This window comes from Gopherus flavomarginatus, chromosome 15 (assembly GCF_025201925.1).
Source record: "Gopherus flavomarginatus isolate rGopFla2 chromosome 15, rGopFla2.mat.asm, whole genome shotgun sequence".
NCBI lineage: Eukaryota > Metazoa > Chordata > Testudines > Testudinidae > Gopherus > Gopherus flavomarginatus.
Window position 1 is genome coordinate 18,014,721 of NC_066631.1, and position 19,213 is coordinate 18,033,933.

The window sequence follows — 19,213 nt, forward strand, 5'->3', positions numbered from 1 at the left end:
GAGTGAACGGTGGCACAGTGAACAGCTGTGGCCAGAGCGAAGAGTGAGCAGCTGGAGGAACGAGTAAGGTGCCTTCTTGCCCCCCACCTGGGAGGTGTACTCACATGAAAGCACCTCTAAACGGCTTAAATAAGGGGCATGTTAAGTAAACATTTGTTTGTTGGACTATATTTTAGTGACTTTGCTCCAGAATGCTAGATTTGTGACTGGGAATGGAAACTTACATATATATGTTTCCTAGTAGGCCACGATTTTTAAAATGCATTATTTGCCAAGGTTGTTATCTCACATTGTTGCTATCTTGAGAGGTCATTATGTTGAGGAGTTTCTGTACTAAACATTTTTATTATTATAATTAATTTTTACATAAGAATGGTCATACTGGGTCAGACCAGTGGTCCACATAGCCCAGTATCCTGTCTTCCGACAGTGGTCAAGGCCAGGTGCTTCAGAGGGAATGAACAGAACAGGTAATCATCAAGTGACCATCCCCTGTTGCCCATTCCCAGCTTCTGGCAAACAGGCTAAGGACACTGAGAGCATGGTGTTGCATCCCTCCCCATCCTGGCTATTAGCCCTTGATGGACCTATTCTCCAGGAATTCATCTAGTTCTTTTTTAAATCCTGTTATAGTTTTGGTCTTCACAGCATCCTCTGGCAAAGAGTTCAATGGATTGACTTAATGGTGTGTGGAGAAGTACTTCCTTTAATTTGTTTTAAACCTGCTGCCTATTAATTTCATTGTGTGACTGCTAGTTCTTGTCTTATGTGAAGGATTAAATAACATTTCCTTATTCACTGTCTTCACACCAGTCAAAATTTTATAGACCTCTATCATATCCCCTTTTAGTCGTCTTTTTTCTAAGCTGAAAATTCCCAGTCATTTTAATTTCTCCTCCTGTTTCATACCCCGAATCATTTTAGTTGCCCATCTCTGTACCTTTTCCATTTCCAATATATCTTTTTTGGGATGGCGTGACCAGATCTGCACACGGTATTCAAGGTGTACACATACCATGGATTTATATAGAGGCAATATGATATTTTCTGTCTTATTATCTATTCCTTTTTTAAAAAAGAAAAAGTTTCAGAGTAGCAGCCGGTGTTAGTCTGTATCCGCAAAAAGAACAGGAGTACTTGTAGCACTTTAGAGACTAACAAATTTATTTGAGCATAAGCTTTTGTGGGCTACATCCGATAAAGTGGGCTGGAGCCCACAAAAGTTTATGCTCAGATAAATTTGTTTGTTTCTAAGGTGCCACAAGTACTTCTGTTCTTTTTAAAAAAGCAAACAGAATGTTGGGAATCACTGACTGCCACTGCACATTGAGTGGACGTTTTCAGAGAACTATCCACAATGACTCCAAGATCTCTTTCTTGAGTGTTAACAGCTAATTCAGACTCCTTCATTTTGTATGTATAGTTGAGATTGTTTTACAATATGCATTACTTTGCATTTATCAACATTGAATTTCATCTGCCATTTTTGTTGCCCAGTCACCCAGTTTTGTGAGATCCCTTTGTAACATTTCGCAGTCTGCCTGGGACTTAACTATCTTGAATAGTTTTGTACCATCTGCAAATTTTGCCACCTCACTGTTTACCCATTTTTCAAGATCATTTATGAGTATGTTGAACAGTAATGGTCCCAGTACCGACCCCTCAGGAATACCACTATTTATCTCTCTCCATTCTGAAAACTGATAATTTATTCCTACCCTTTGTTTCCCATCTTTTAACCAGTTACTAATCCAAGAGAGGCCTTCCCTCTTATCCCACGATGGCTTACTTTTCAAAAGTCAATTTAAATTAAATACATTTTTAAAAAAATTATGTTTTTAGAAATCTAGACCTGTTATATGTTTTGGTGTAACTTGCATTATCCTTATGTTAAATTTGCATTATCCTAACAAAACATTTACTTTATTCATATCTCTTTTATATATCTCATCGGTTCTGACAACCTCCCCTGTAAATTCGAACACCCCCTCTAATTTCAATTCCTGGGGAAACCACTGAGGATTAGCTTACAGCACTGGAAGCCGTGCTCCCAGCACTGGGGCAGTGTTTACACTGGTGCTTTGCAGCACTGTAACTTGCTGTGCTCAGGGGGGTGTTTTTTCACACCCCTGAGCGAGAAAGTTTCAGCGCTGTAAAGCGCCAGTGTAGCCAAGCCCTGTGACAGGTAGAGGCCATAGCTTGTGGAACACACACCTGCAGGGCTTGGCTTTGCACTGTGCTATGTGAAGAGCTGAGGGTAGAAGCACAAGGCTGAAAGAGGTGAGCAGGATGGGGAATGTTGCAGTGTTCATCCTCATACAGATGAGCCATTCACTACTTAGGAGGAAGGAGGCCTAAGCAGGGCTGGCTCTAGCCATTTCGCCGCCCCAAGCACGGCGGCATGCCTCAGGGAGCGCTCTGCCGCTCGCCGGTCCCTCAGCTCCGGTGGACCTCCCACAGGCGTGCCTGCGGAGGGTCCGCTGGTCCCGCAGCTCCGGTGGACCTCCCACAGGTGTGCCTGCGGATGCTCCACCAGAGCTGCGGTAGACCTCCTGCAGGCGTGCCTGTGGATGCTCCACGGGACCAGCGGACCCTCCACAAGCACGCCTGCGGGAGGTCCACCGGAGCTGCCTGCCACCCTCCCGGCAACCGGCAGAGCGCCCCCCGCAGCATGCCGCCCCAAGCACGCGCTTGGCGCGCTGGGGCCTGGAGCTGGCCCTGGGCCTAAGAGAAGGACAGCATAGCATCCTCATGCAACCTCTTACTCTGAAGTATCTGTTTGAAGAATTGAGCGTAGTGAGAATAGAATAAACTTGTTAATTTTACATAAATAAATAATATATAAATACATATGTAGATAAATGTTTGACTTCATACTTTTTTTTTTGCAATATGTAATTCACACTTAGGCCCTTTCCTCCCATTAGCCTTAGGCCCCTCATAACCTTAATCTGACCCTGGTGACCACACAGGTTTTGAATCCTGCCTGGGTTCTGTCAGAACTTCATCAAAATAGAACAATCCCCACAGAAGGTTTCTGTTTTGATAAATTGGCAAATTCTGACAAAAAACATGTTCAGTCAGAATTCTTCTAACTGGATCTAATATTCACAGAATTCACACAAGTTGATACTTTAAGAGCAATTATTGCAAGACTTATGAAAGTTGGCAATGCTGAGGCAGCTAGATGGCTGTACCCTCAAGAGTCATTCTTTGATTTCAACAGGGATGCTCAGGTGAATAAACGTTGCAGAACTGGGCCCCAGATTTACAAGCCAGACTATGTTCCTGGTCAGGTGCATACTGGGCTCTTTTGAAGTCATTGTTATACAGGACTCAGTTTTGGAAACCTCCCTCCCATCTGAGTACCCTTGCTCACGTGTGTTTATAGATTTGGATTCTTAGGGGGATCCTGGTAGTTTTGGGTGTGCAAGGAGGGATTTCAGTCTGTCATTTATTAGGGCCTGAACCTGTGAGGTGATCAGCCTCTATCAAAGTGTACATAGTACCCACAGCAGCATCACTCTTGGCACAACACATTGAAGGACTGAGCCCTAATACACCACTCAGTGCAAAATTCTCACTGGCACCTTCCCACTCCTGCTGGCTATATGGATAAAAGAGGACTTCAGAAGGACTACTTACATGGGCAAAGTTATTCAGGTGCATAAGTGTTTTCAGGACCAATGCCATAATCAGCATTTAGAGTACAATGTCTTTATTGACACACATTTACCACGTAGCCTTAGTATTTTTGAGCCTTGACTCATGAAAGTCAGCTTGCATCACTCAGAAAGGATTTGTTTATAAATATTACCCTTCTGCCCATCAGAGTTGGCAGCAACAAGGGCCGGGTTCAGTATCTAGAGGTTCTGTTTCAGTAATACAATGCAAAATCGGCTCGAGCCCCCACCCAGTGACCTGGGACAATTACATACCACCACCCTGGGCACCTCTAAGAGGCAATACCTCCCCTCTCGCAAGCAGAGTCTGAGTGTAGTAAAAACCTTTTAATAAAGGAGCAAATAATTCAGCATTATGTTGGGGAAACACCACAAACAGGATTCATAACACAAACCATGAGCAAAAGACTCACCCCCAAGTAAGTTTGACAGTGTCCTTTTCCCCTCAGGGTCTTAAGTCCAGCAACCCAACAGTCACTCCTCCCACAGTTTCTGTCCTTGGACAGTGTAGCCCCCAGAGTTTGGAAGTTCATCTGCAGAGTTTACCTCCCAGACTGGTGGAAGTGGGGAGAGGTATGGGGGCATCTTGTATGCTCCGCCTTCTGTGGAGTTCTGCTGTAGTCTTCACCACCAGCTGCACTTCTCCACCATCCACTCACCAACTTGTCTTGAGGGCCACCCCCACCCCCCACTTAGCCCAGCACTCAGTGATTTCAGCTCTGCAGCACCTAACAAGGCTCCTAACTGAGTCAAAATTAGCTCTATTATTACACCATGGAGAGAGGAGGGATTGGGGGGCAGGGGGAGGGGCTCAGAAGGGGCCCACACTACCAGATGTACATTCCTGTTCTCAGCCTGTCTCTCAATTCACTGGGCTTTGGAACCCATGTCCCTTGCCTAGCGAGTGCTACTTAGTTGAGGGCAATTCACATAACCAGGATAACAACACTTCATTACTCGTGCCTCAGTAACAAAGAGACTGGGGATCCCACAGCAGCCAATGTGACTATTTGGGTGAGTAGTCCATCATACTTGGCAGAGTGGGTGTGCCCATGCAAACGAGATCAGCCCCTGAAGTCCTTTTCCACAGCTCACCACCAGATGTCAGGGTAAAAGCTCATTCTAACTGCTTACATCAACTTCAAGCTTACTTTGGACTTAGTCCTTACTGTGGGCTGGTGCCTATAACACTTGTTATCTCTGCGTAACAGAAGAAAATACCAGCATATGCTGTACATGTTAACTACCTGAGGGGGATACAGCTAGAAGCACTATACCCAAATCTTTTTGTAAACAGTAGCATTAGTAGAGGGAGAAAGTTGTTTCTTTGTATTGTGGCTTTGAGAAAACACATTTTCCAAATGTTCCTGCAGAGAGATCGCTTACTATCACACTAAGGAATTACTGCACCATGGTGATAGCACAGAACAAGTGGTTTCGTTCAGCTTCTACAGCATCTATGCAGAAAGATGGAAAGTGAAATGTACAGCTAGCTTAGTGAGTCATGTGTTTATGGGAGATTCAATTAAAATTAAATTATACAACAAATTAGGTTTTAAATGCTACGCTGCGTAGCCAGACAGATAAATAATAATTAGAAATGTACTGATTCAGCACTATGTGCATTTGAACAGTACACTACCATTATTGCTTTTCATGTACGTTGACGCTACTTCCACACCCTCACACACACCATGAGCAGTTCCTTATGGAACCCCAAATATCTTATCCTTCCCCATATTTACAACACTCCCCATATCTAGCCATCTTCATGGTGAAATGGATAGAACTCTTCCTAAAGCTCATCCACCGAACTATTCAATCAGTCAGTAATGGCTCTTGAGGGATTTGTGTCACTCTCTTGCTCTTTCCGGTGGCAGGAAGTCAAGATATTATTGAATTTCAATCTCTAAATCTTTTGTTGGTTGGATGTGCATATAAAATTCTGAAGTGAAGGAAGCTGAAGATTAGTTCTTTGCTTTTCTCTTCCCCTTCTCTTTTTGCTGTTGATCAATACACAGACAAACTGGAAAGGACTTTGAAGGGAGCAGCTCACACCCCAATGCACATATCAAATATTTATTATTTATACTGCAGTAGCACCTGGAGGCATTTGAGAGTTCTATCCCGAGATCATGAGTGAGGCTTAATTTTACGTAGAAATTGCATCTCTTATGATAAATTCAGGAGAGTTGGCATGTCTGGGTTATTGGGGAAGGAACCATGCTGTTGGGGCAAAAAAGGGAGGCAACAATGTGGAGCAACTGCCATGTCACACACAGAATTTGCCCATACTTCCTCCCTGCAACCTCCAAACTCTTTCATCCCCCTGTCTTCTGTATGTTGCGGCAAACTACTCCTGCCTTGCCATGTTTCAGCACATTTTCCCCTCCCATAATTCTTTTTTATGTGTTGGGAGGGGGGTGATGTAATCTTAAAATTCAATTTTGTAACCATAATACAGAAATAAGAATTTATGTATATATTTTAAAAAACTGAAAAGACACAGGTCTATGCCCAAATATCAATCATACATAAGCCAAAGATAATTCAGAGTGACTGTACACAACACTGAAGTGTGCTGTATCCAGGGTGACAAACCTTTTATAAATGTACTCACGCATTTCAACCACTGCACATTGACCTTTTTAAACCACCAGCTGCACGTTTGCCGTCACGTTGCCCATTATGATCTCATCCGCCACGTCAGGATGTTAGGGAGGAAACACTCTGGGGAGAGGAATGGATATTTGTTATAATCCCCAACCAGTCCCTCGTCGCCAACCCCACAATCTGCCTGCCTGGTTTTGACCTGCTCTATTGCCAGTGGTCCCTGTTGAACAGGTTCCGGACAGGGCAAAGTCTCTGTGCAGCAAACCAGTATCACTGGGGCCTTCGTGACAGCTCTTTGTGCAGCTGTGGCACGACACAGACAATGACGCACATTGTCGATGAATGCCTGCTGACTAGGTTCAGCAGTGGCCTAGAAGAACTGCATCATGCCACTGAAGATGCCATCGCTTGGCTAGACGACTATGCAAATTCTAAATAAATAAAATTTCTAGAGGGATGCCATCAATTTTAAAAACGTTTAAAAAAAACACATTAGTTCCTTCCTGAAGTTACCATGACCAACTTTATTGAGATATATTCAAAGTGGATTTTCAAAAATGTTTACAATTTTTTCACTGTTTATGCCCTTTATTTTTCTTTCTACTTGGAAATGAAAATAAGTGAAGTCAGTTTTGCTTTTCTTTAGAGTCACTTTCAAGATCTCAATGCTGCAGTCTTTGGCTTGCAAACTGTGTGAAAATGCTTGTCTAAAAATAAATGTTTCCATTGGGATTATAAAATAATAATGAAAACACTTCTATTGGTCTTAGTTTTTTTGTTTGTTTTCTCCCCAGAGGCCACTCCTAACTCACATTAGCTGTCTTCCTCACAAAGTAAATTTTAATCATGTGAACAAGGGTTGTTAACTGATCCTTACATCTTCGGACAAATTTGAGTTTGACCAACTCTCTTTAAAGATACTTCTTTTGATTTACATGTGATATACTATATTTTCCTTATATGAAATGACATTACATGAATTCCCCAGCACTTCCCTAGTCACATTCTTAGACTTATATCTTTTGTCTAGAGGGACGAAAACTAGCATTTATTATTTGAAGATTAAGAAAGACACATAGAAAGATTACATTAGTATTTCTACAAACCTTCACCTTCATTGAGAATTGGGAGATTTATAATTTGGTTTAAGAACTGTTAGCACTTGGGGGATTTTTTAATTGCTTTTTTAAAAATGTTTTTGAATATTGATATTATGAAAGGTGCCAAATTGATAACACTGGAGTGTAAAATTCTGTATTTATCCACACAACAGGCATGGGCACTGTCCATGCCATACTGTCAACATACTTCCCCGCCAATGTGTCCCTCAAATTTGAGTTAAAGGGATTGACACTAGAATTCAGATAACTTACAGCCCATTGCCTCTTTTGAGGCTGCAAAAGTAGTGCCAATTTGTACCACTGCTAATTTTAGATACTTCCCCTGCTGGGTTAAGTTAGGTTGGGTTGCCTCACTTGGAAGGAAGCTTAAGGATGGCAGCGTAGAAGACAAAAGTCCATCCTGGATTTTAAGAGAAAAGGACTTTTTTTGTGGGAAGAGTCTGAAATTGTAGTGAAATTGGCTAAATATGGTCCTAAATTCACCCTTGCTGATGAATAATAGTAACAGTTTAAATGCAAAACAAAAAATATGGAATATATTGGATTCATAGCTCTTGTTCTAAAGAAAATCAGGGCAGCCAATAGTGTCATATTTTCCCATAGGTCTAAGTGGTGTGTTTGGTCTGATAGTACATGCAGCCCAAAGTAAGCATGCTGGTTATACAAGTCACTTCAGTGCAGTGAAGGAATTCATCTTCCCCCAGGGAAAAGAGCCCTATTGACTAGAATAAGAGACTGCTTCAAACAATGAATGAATGATGTTTTTCTACAAATCTCTCAACTCTTTCTGCTCAGTAAGGGAAGCCATTTAAAAAATGATAAAATGCAGTTTATAGCTGCTTGCCGATTAAGGAGCAGGAGAAAGATTTAAGAAGATTGTTGGGGAAAATATACAATATATTACATTGCTCATATCTTATTTTTATCTGCACACAAATTAACATAATTTCTCAGTCCAAACAGCCTGGATTCTTTATCCATCGTCATTTAAAAGTACTCCTGAAAGAGTGGTTAGTTATCTTCTTGTACTTGATAGTAATATCTCTCTGCTGGAAAATTATTTAAGTGGAAAACTTCTAGCAGACTTCCATATTAAAAGAAAAAATATATACTTATCTCACCTTTCTCACATTCAAACGACAGTTCTCGTCTCACTCAGAGAGATTAGCAGTGAAAACCAACATAATTAGATCATAACGAAGGATCTGATTCTGTCATGGAGGTCACAGAGATCACAGATTCCATGACTTTAATGGACCTCTGTGATTTCTTCGGCTTCAGCCTCTTGCAGCAGCAGAGCTGGAGCAGCTGTCCGCCCCCACCCTCAGGAGCAACAGAGGGACTGGAGCAGTGGCCAGCAATCAGCCCCCAGGGCTAGAGCAGCAACTGCTCAGCCCCCACTACAGAAGCAGTGGCTGGGGCCAGAGCAGCCCCCAGGGCCAGAGCAGCTGCTGGGGCAAGAGCAGCAGGGTGCTCTAACTGTTAGTCCCCCTACTCCGCATATTTTTAGTAAAAGTCAGACAAGTCATGGGCGTCTGTTAATTTTTGTTTTTTGCCCACAACTTGTCTGTGATTTTACTAAAAATATCCATGACAAAATCTTAACCTTCACCATAACATAATGTGAACTGTGAAGGTAACTGAAGAGACTGTCAGAATTGAGAAACCTGTGTAGGTTTAATTAAGAAAATCTTGAACCAGGTGGAGTCAGAGTATCCTGCACTGTAACCTAGGAGATATGGCCATAATTCTAACAATTGCCCTGCAGGATGCTCATTTTATGTGAATTGATGGAATTCCATTGAAATCAGCGAAGTCACACCAATTTTTGCCAGCTGAGAATATTGCCTCTTGTCTCTTGCTGTCTGGACTGGCAAGAGTTGTAAGTACTGTACAGGCAGAACTGAAGCCTTGCAACACTAACTGTGACCCTTTTGGCCAATTTAGGAGCTGTGCCAATCTATACAGATCTTACAGTGGTAAAGATGATGAGAATAGCGTTTCCACCTGTCCAGGGTTTCCTAGGATTGTCCCTTTTTTGAGGTAGCGCTCCCAGGAAATCTGTAAGTGTGCTCAATACATGATGCCATATGTCCAGTTTTGTGGTCTCAGGATTCCTGGATGTCCTAGTTTTCTATACCTCAGAAATGGCAAACCTTGCTGATAGTGGTCTTAAATTTATCTTCACAGGATTTTGTTTCCTCCACATAAGAGTGAGAAGGGAAGCTGTCTTTCCATTCAGTAACGAAGCCCAGCACAGATGCCATCTCAGTTACCAGTGACAAGTGTTACAAGACTTTGCAATGCATTGTGCTGTTGATAGCGTGATTAAAATGTACTGTGCCTTTCATAAAGAGTTTCTTTTTTACTGGAGGCAGAGTAAGCAGGCTGGAAGAAGAGACCTATTCAGGATCAGAATCTATTCGAGCTGTATCCTCTCCGTACTGTTGTACAGTTAAAAGAACGAGGAGTACTTGTGGCACCTTAGAGACCAACAAATTTATTTGAGCATAAGCTTTCGTGGGCTTTTCGTGTACAGTTGTGAAACATGGAACTCTACTGCTCAGACTGGGCAAAGCTGGAGGCTTTTTCACACAAAATGTCAGCGCCATATATTGGGCATAGAGTGGAATGACTTCATTTGTAATGCAGATGTTTATGGTCACTCTGGTCTACAGACTATTGAGGACATTGTCCGCAGATGGTGTATTATGCTTTTCGGACATATCGCAAGAATGCTACAACACAGTCTGGTGAATGACATTTTCTGAGTGGCTTGTAACATCCGGGATAAAATTCTACCAACAGAGGGGTGAAGGCGGCCCAGAGGCAGACTCCCTATCACATGGGTTCATCAAGTTTTTCTGATGTTGGACTCCCAGGCTGTCAAGCCCTCGCATCCACACAGGAACGGACCAAATGGTGAATGATCGTTGCAGCCAACTGTTCAGCAAAGCATTGAAGACAAAGAAGAAGAGACTGCTAGAGAAACAAGGCAAGATGGACTGATTTAGTGCTACTAAATAAAAGCAGTGCCTGCTCACAAGTTGCAGGTATAGATCCATGAGCGCCCATGGGCTGGAGCAGCTGGCCTAGTGGAAATACAATGAAGATGTTTGTCTTGCATTAGTATTTGAGTTAATCTATAGTGATCTAAAAAATTGTCATGGACACCAAACTAGGGGCCTGAGTGGATAACGGAGTGGGATACCACCATAAGAACGGAGATACTGGATCAGACCAATGGTCTATCTAGCCTAGCATCTTGTCTTCCAACAGTGGCCAATGCCAGGTGCCCCAGAGGGAATGAACAGAACATCAAGTGATCCATTCCCTGTTGCCCAGCTTCTGGCAAACAGAGGCTAGGGACACCATCCCTGCCTATCCTGGCTAATGGATCCATCAATGGCTATCCTCCATGAACTTATCTAGTTTGTTTTTTAACCCTGTTATAGTCTTGGCCTTCACAACATCCTCTGGCAAGAAGTTCCACAGATTGACTGTGGGGTGTGTGGAAAAAAATACTTACTTTTGTTTGTTTTAAACCTGCTTCCTATTACTTTCATTTGGTGACCCCTAGTTCTTGTGTTATGAGAAGGAGTCAATGACACTTCCTTATTTACTTTCTCCACACCAGTCATGATTTTATAGACCTCAATCATATCCCCCCTTAGTTGTCTCTTTTCCAAGTTGAAAAGTCCCAGTCTAATCAATCTCTCCTCATATGGCAGATGTTCCCTACCTCTAATCATTTTTGCTTCCCTTTTCTGGACCTTTTCCAATTCCAATACATCTTTTTTGAGATGGGGTGACCACATCAGCAGGCAGCATTCAAGATGTGGGCGTACCATGGATTTATATAGAGGCAATATATTTTATGTCTTATCCTCTATCCTTTTCTTAATGATTCCAAACATTCTGTTTGCTTTTTTGACTGACGCTACACACTGAGAGGATGTTTGCCGAGAACTATCCATAGTGACTCCAAGAGCTCTTTCTTGTGTGGTAACAGCTAATTTAGACCCCATCATTTTATATATATAGTTGGGATTATGTTTTGCAATGTGCATTACTTTGCATTTATCAACATTGAATTTCATCTGCTATTTTGTTGCCCAATCACCGAGTTTTGAAAGATCTTTTTATAGCTCTTCGCAGTCTGCTTGGGACTTAACTATTGCAAGTAGTTTTGTATCATCTGCAATTTTTGCCACCTCACTGTTTATCCCTTTTTCCAGATAATTTATAAATATGTTGAATAGGATTGGTCCCAGTACAGACCCCTGGGGGACACCACTATTTGCCACTCTCCATTCTGAAAACTGACTATTTATTCCTACCCTTTGTTTCCTATCTTTTAACCAGTCACCAATCCATGAGAGGATTATCCCATGACAACTTGCTTTGCTTAAGAGTAGTTGGTGAGGGCCTTTGTCAAAGGCTTTCTGAAAATCTAAATACACTATATCCTCTGGATCCCTTTTGTCCACATATTTGTTGAGCCGCCTCAAAGAATTCTAGTAGATTGGTGAGGCATGATTTCCCTTTACAAAAACCATATTGACTTTTCCTCAACAAATTATGTTCATCTATGTGTCTGACAATTTTATTCTTTACTATAGTTTCAACCAGTTTGCCTGGTATTGATATCAGACTTACTGACCTGTAACTGCTGGAATGACCTCTGGAGCCCTTTTTAAAAATTGGTATCACATTAACTATCATCCAGTCATTTGGTACAGAAGCTGATTTAAATGATAGGTTACAAACTACAGTTAGTAGTTCTGCAATTTCACATTGAGTTCCTTCAGCATTCTTGGGTGAATACCATCTGGTCCTGGTGACTTATTATTGTTTAGTTTATCAATTTGTTCCAAAACCTCCTTTAATGACACCTCAATATGTGACAGTTCCTCAGATTTGTCACCTAAAAAGAATGTCTCACGTTTGGGAATCTCCCTGACAGTGGCCACACTGGTTGTTTAAAGCATGCTTCCTGCTTCTGAAGTACTTACAATTGTTTTGCTATTACTTTTTGAGTCTTTGGCTAGTAGTTCTTCAAATTCTTTTTTGGCTTTCTTACTTATATTTTTACATTGCATTTGCCAGAGTTTATGTTCCTTTCTATTTTCCTTACATTTAACTTCCACTTTTTAAGGGATGTCTTTTTGTCTCTCACTGCTTCTTTTACTTTGTTGTTTAGCCACGGGGTCACTTTTTTGCTTCTCTTACTATGTTTTTTAATTTGGGAGTATATATTTAAGTTGAGCCTCTATTATGGTGTCTTTAAAACGTTTCTACGTAGCTTGCAGAGATTTCACTTTTGGCACTGTACCTTTTAATTTCTGTTTCACTAACTTCCTCATTTCTGTGTAGTCTCCCTGTCTGAAATTAATTGCTACAGTGTTGGGCTGCTGTGGTGTTTTCCCCGCCACTGGGATATTCAATTTAATTATATTATGGTCACTATTACCAGGTGGTCCAGCTATATTCACCTCTTGGACCAGACCCTATGCTCCACTTAGGACTAAATCAAGAACTGCCTCTCCTTTTGTGGGCTCCAGGACTAGTTGCTCCATCAGTACTTAAGTCATAAGAGTTAAAAAAAAAATAGGTTGATAAAATACCCTAAATTGCATCATCTTTAAATTAAAAAGCCCTTCAGAATGGATTCAGAGATTAAGGAACTGTCTTACTCTGTTATTGGCCTCTTCAAATGTCAAGTTCTAGAAACCTCACTGCAATTTTTTTAAGCATAGTTAGGTGATATAAGCTCATGTTCTTCACTGATTTGGATTGGGCTGTCTCTAGTAGAAGACAGGAAGCAGGTTTCTATGTCTAGTGCAAAGTTAAGGATTCCAGTGCTCCTCTGTCTGGTTTATTGCTTGAGACAAGGTGGGTGAGGTAATATCTTTTATTTGATCAACTTCTGTTGGTGAGAGAGACAAGCTTTTATGCTACACAGAGCTCTTCCTCAGGTTTGGGAAAGGTACTTAGAGTGTCACAACCAAACACAAGATCAGACATAGGTTAGCTTGGTTTATTGGTGGCATGGAACTAGACCCATCAATCCTGGAGGATAGAGATTCAGAAGCCTTTTCGGATTGTTTATAAATCCCTGATCTAGACATTAAAAGAAAATTGACCATAATTCAGGAGGCTGTGGCTTCCAGGGATAGTAAGATGAGAGGTTTCATATTAAAACCCAAATTGAAAATCAGGAGGTATCAGCTGATGGGCAATACACATTCGTTACGCAGAATACCAAGCTCTGTAAACTTCTTGGGGGTGCATGACATCCCCCAGGATGCAATCTGGACTGTGGAACTACTGTGACCCCTTTAACTCTCCTCCCCACTCCAGGCTGTCTCCTCCACTGGTATGCTAGGCCTGGTCTACACTACGCATTTAAACCGAATTTAGCAGCGTTAAACTGATTTAACCCTGCACCCGTCCGCACAACAAGGCCCTTTATATTGCTATAAAGGGCTCTTTAAACCGATTTCTGTACTCCTCCCCAATGAGAGGAGTAGCGCTGAAATCGGTATTGCCATGTCAGATTAGGGTTAGTGTGGCCGCAAATCAACGGTATTGGCCTCCGGGCGGTATCCCACAGTGCACCATTGTGCTCACTCTGGAAAGCAATCTGAACTCAGATGCACTGGCCAGGTTGACAGGAAAAGCCCGCGAACTTTTGAATTTCATTTCCTGTTTGCCCAGCGTGGAGCTCTGATCAGCACAAGTGGCGATGCAGTCCCAAATCCAAAAAGAGCTCCAGCATGGACCGTACGGGAGATACTGGATCTGATCTCTGTATGGGGAGACAAATCTGTTCTATCAGAGCTCTGTTACAGAGGACGAAATGCCAAAGCATTTGAAAAAATCTCCAGGCTATGACAGACAGAGTCCACAGCACAGTGCTGCGTGACAAGCGTAACGGAAAGCCAAAGAATCAAATGGACGCTCATGGAGGGAGGGAGGGGGTACTGAGGACTCCAGCTATCCCACAGTCCCCGCAGTCTCCGAAAAGTATTTGCATTCTTGGCTGAGCTCCCAGTGCCTGAAGGGTCAAAAACATTTTCCCAGGAGTTTCAGGGTAGATGTCATCAATTTGCACCCTTCCTCCCCCCCGAAAGAAAAGGGAAAAAAACACTTCTTGCCTTTTTTCAATGTCACCCGATGTCTACTGCATGCTGCTGGTAGACTGGATGCTGCAGCGCTGAACACCAGCATCCCTTTCCTGGTGGCAGACAGTACAATATGATTGCTATCCATCATCGTCATCAGCCCATGAGTGCTCCTGGCTGGCCTCGGTTAGATCAGCCGGGGGTGCCTGGGTAAAAATGGGAATGACTCCTGGTCATTCCCGGCAGATGGTACAGAACGGCTGATAACCATCTTCATCATAGCAACTGGAGGCTGAGCTCCATCAGCCCCCCCCCATTTCATGTCTAAGGAAAAGATTCTGTACTGCCTGGACTATCATAGAAGCAGGAGGCTGGGCTCCCCTCCCCCCCGCACCCTTTAATGTCCTGCCTGGACTATCATAGCAGCTGGAGGCTGCTTCCCCCTCATTTTATCTCACTAAAAAGTCAGTGTTTCTTATTCCTGCATTCTTTATTACTTCACCACACAAATGGGGGGACACTGCCACGGTAGCCCAGGAGGGTTGGGGGAGGAGGGAAGCAATGGGTGGGGTTGTTTCAGGGGCACTCCCTAGAATGGCATGCAGCGCATCATTTCTGCGGGATCTCTGGGGCTCTGACACGGAGCAGCTGTGCTCTCTGGTTCTCTAGTACACTTGCCCCATATTCTAGGCAGGACTGACTCTATTTTTAGACAAAACGTAAAGAAGGGAATGACTCGGGGAGTCATTCCCATTTTTGTCCATGCGCCCCCGGCCGACCTCAGCGAGGCCAGCCAGGAGCACCCGTGACAGCAGCAGACGGTACAGAGCGACTGATAACCGTCATCTCATCGCCAATTTACAATGGCATGGCAGAGGGTGCAATGGGGTTGGTAACCGTCTCTGCTACCTTGCAAAGGCAAATGAATGCTGTTATGTAGCACTGCAGTACCACATCTGTCAGCAGCATCCAGTACACATACGGTGACAGTGACAAAAGGTAAAACGGGCTCCATGGTTGCCATGCTATGGCGTCTGCCAGGGCAATCCAGGGGAAAAGGGCGCGATATGATTGTCTGCCGTTGCTTTCACGGAGGAAGGACTGAGTGATGACATTTATCCAGAATCACCTGCGACACTGTTTTTGCATTGGGATCTCAACCCAGAATTCCAATGGGTGGGGGAGACTGCAGGAACTATGGGATAGCTATGGGATAGCTACCCACAGTGCAGCGCTCCGGAAAGCGACGCTAGCCTCGGTACATGGACGCACATCGCCGAATTAATGTGCTTAGTGTGGCCGCGTACACTTGACATTATACAATCTGTTTTACAAAACCGGTTTATGTAAAATCGAAATAATCCCGTAGTGTAGACAGGCGTCTGTTCAGTCAGCCATCAGCATGCAGACACATTCCCAGCGAAGTACATGAATGCTCTCCACAGCCACTCATGAACTATATACAGGAAGACACCAGGAAATCTCCCTCCCAGCCCCCCACCCCCCGCAGCCCCAGCCTTGCAAGCTCATTAATTAGGTTGCCACTCCATCAAAGGATAGTGGACATGCACCAGACTTTGTAACCTGAGTAGACTTCCCAAACTTCTATCAAAAACACACTGGCTTAGATAAAACATTAAAATAAGTTTATTAATTACAGAAAGCTAGGTTTTGAGTGGTATAGGCATGAAAGTTCAAATCTGGTTACAAAAAGAAATAAAAGAAAATCACAGTCTAATGCCTAAACTTTATCAAGCTAAGTCAAATTTGAAGCAGTATGGTTTCTCTGACCCAAAAACCAACACTCTGTGCTAACTGAAGAGCTTTTCCAGTTCGGACCACTCTCCCCAGGTCAAATGTTTCTTTGTCTTCAAAATGATCTTGTTGCCTTCAGTGTAGGTGGAGGAGGAAAGGTGAGGTGGTGGTGTCATTGTCCCTTATTTTGTACTCTCCGCCAGGTGCTGGAAAGATCCTTGCTATGTCACGGAGGTTAGGCAGCCTCATGGTGTATGTGCTCCAGCAACTGTCTTTCATGTGAATTGTAAATTTGTTGTTTACAACTCCATTGCTTGCAAATGGCCAGTGATGGTCACTCAACATCTGGCTGGGTGTTGGCCACTCCTTTGTTGCTTCTGAAGAGCTAGTCTGTGGGCGTTTCCCAGACTCACATGTTTCAGTAACCAACATATATCAAAATCTCATAACTTCATATACAATGATGCTACATATATTTTGACGGAACAATGATGCTCAACAGATTATAACTTTCCAAATGATACCTCACAAGGCATACTTTGTATGAAACATATGATAATCATATAACAGGGATTTGGAGTGCTATTTTAAGGTACAGTGCATCACAGGGTGAGGTGGGGAAACAAAGCACTGACTTTGAGGACAGTCTCATTGTTTAAAAATACTAGGTTAGTAGGAGCTCCTGAGACAGTGGAAGGAGGAGACGCTGTGATACAGCTTGAGTGCCCTATTTATTTGGGTTCTGTATAGTGTTTACCCCAGGGAATCTATTAGAAACTCTACATAGTTATGGTGAGTATGCAACTCTCAGTATGTTGTCCTGCATCTGTGAAGCATAAACTTACCAATGTCCCTCGCATAAATAACAACTAGGGCTAGAAGTGCCATAGAACTCAACTGATAGTGGGGGGTAGGATTGCTCTGCATTTCTCACCAACACTTTCTGTGACATTAAAGAGAGCTATTGATGAGCTTTAAAGGAGTCCCATTCAGTCTTCCTCGCCCCGAACAACTATGGTGACAGCACAGGATTGTGGGAGTGTAAAGTGACACGGGGAGGGAGTAGATGGGGCATCTACATGCCTCTAAAAAGGAAGCAGAAGAGAATCTTAAGAAAATAAAAAAGATTTAGATAGGAGGAATCAGAGAACAAGGTTTTTAAACCTGGCCTTAGTCTGCGGGAAAGATATTGGTGACACTGACTTGGAGTAAGATTATTTATAAAGCCACAGAAAATGTATCACTAGATCACTTTAAATAGCTTACAGAGATTTATCCTGCTAACAAATTTGCTGGAATGCTACCAAATTCCAAATTTGGTACTAATAGCTACTAAAGCATCTTAGGTAATAGTAAAGCATCGGAGGTTAACTCAACATCTTCATGTGTTACTTGTACATGTCTGTTAAATGTAGGTAATTTGAAGCGTGATGAGGCCAGAAGTATGAAGCATTAAAAATTATGATAGTACATCAATAAATTTAACAGAGAGATTTGTTGGTCATCTCATGACATCATCATCCATCATGACAGCATGTGCTGAGGTGTAAATGAATTAAACTTGACCTGTCTCCAGTGGTAGCATGTGGTCAATAGCTATAGCATGTGTTGAAATAACATAATATCCAAGAAGCAAAACTGCTGCAGTTTCTGAAAGATAAGAATGGAAGGGAATGCAGGAGACACATCCTTGTTTAGGTAAGGGCTTGGCTACACTTGCGAGTTAGAGCACATTAAAGCAGCCCCTGGGCGCCCTAGCTCACTACCCATCCACACTGGCAAGGCACATAGAGCGCTCTGACTCCAGGGCTAGAGCACTCCTGGTACTCCTATCTCGGTGAGAAGATTAACACTTGGTGTGCATTGGCTGAAATGCCTGGATGTCAGTGTGAACGAGGTGTTGCATTACTGTGCTCTGATCAGCTCCGGAAATGTCCCATAATCCCCTTAAATCAAGTGGCCACTCTTGCCATTGTTTTGTAATTGCTGCAGGAATGCGGATATGCCCTTTGAAAGCTCTGTTCCTGACAGCCATCATGCTTGTCTGCTCTGAGACAAAGCAACCATTACTGTGGAATGCTGAGTGTGAGAGAGAGAGGCGGGGAGGTAGAGGGGGTGGTCTGCTGCTGTCTGAACTTACAAGACAGAATGCTGACATGCTCTCCCCCCATATACACACAACACACTCCCTGTCACACTCCACCCCACCGTCATTTGAAAAGCACGTTGCAGCCACTTGCATGCTGGGATAACTACCACAATGCACTGCTCTCTGTGGCCGTTGCAAGAGCTGCTAATGTGGCCACACCAATGTGCTTGCAGCTGTCAATGTGGACAGATTGCAGCTTTCTTTACTGTGCTCTCCAAAGGCTGGTTTACCTCAAAGCGCTCTACAGCTGCAAGTGTAGTCATGCCCTTACACATTTTTGTATGTGGACTAGGGTTAAAAACTGTCTCAGAGAATACAAATGAAAGGAATTAAGGAATGGCCCATCTCAGTGCTAACTAAAGTAATCCTGACTAGGGCCTTGTCTACACCACAAAGTTGCAGCGCTGGTGAGGGGGTTACAGCGCTGCAACTTAGGAGGTGTACACACCTGCAGGGCATTACCAGCGCTGCAACTCCCTGTTTGCAGCGCTGGCCATACACCCGGTCGAACCTCGGGTGTAGAGGATCCAGCGCTGGATCACCAGCGCTGGTCATCAGGTGTAGACACTCACCAGCGTTTTTGTTGACCTCCGTGGAATAAGCAGGTATCCCAGCATACCTGAGGAAGCCTCTCTGGTAATCAAGCAAACTCCACTGCCGTGTGCTCACCTGACCCCTCCTTTAAATGCCCCGGGAAATTTAAAAATCCCCTTCCTGTTTGCTCAGCCAGGTGTGGAGTGCAATTAATCTATCAATCACTCAGCG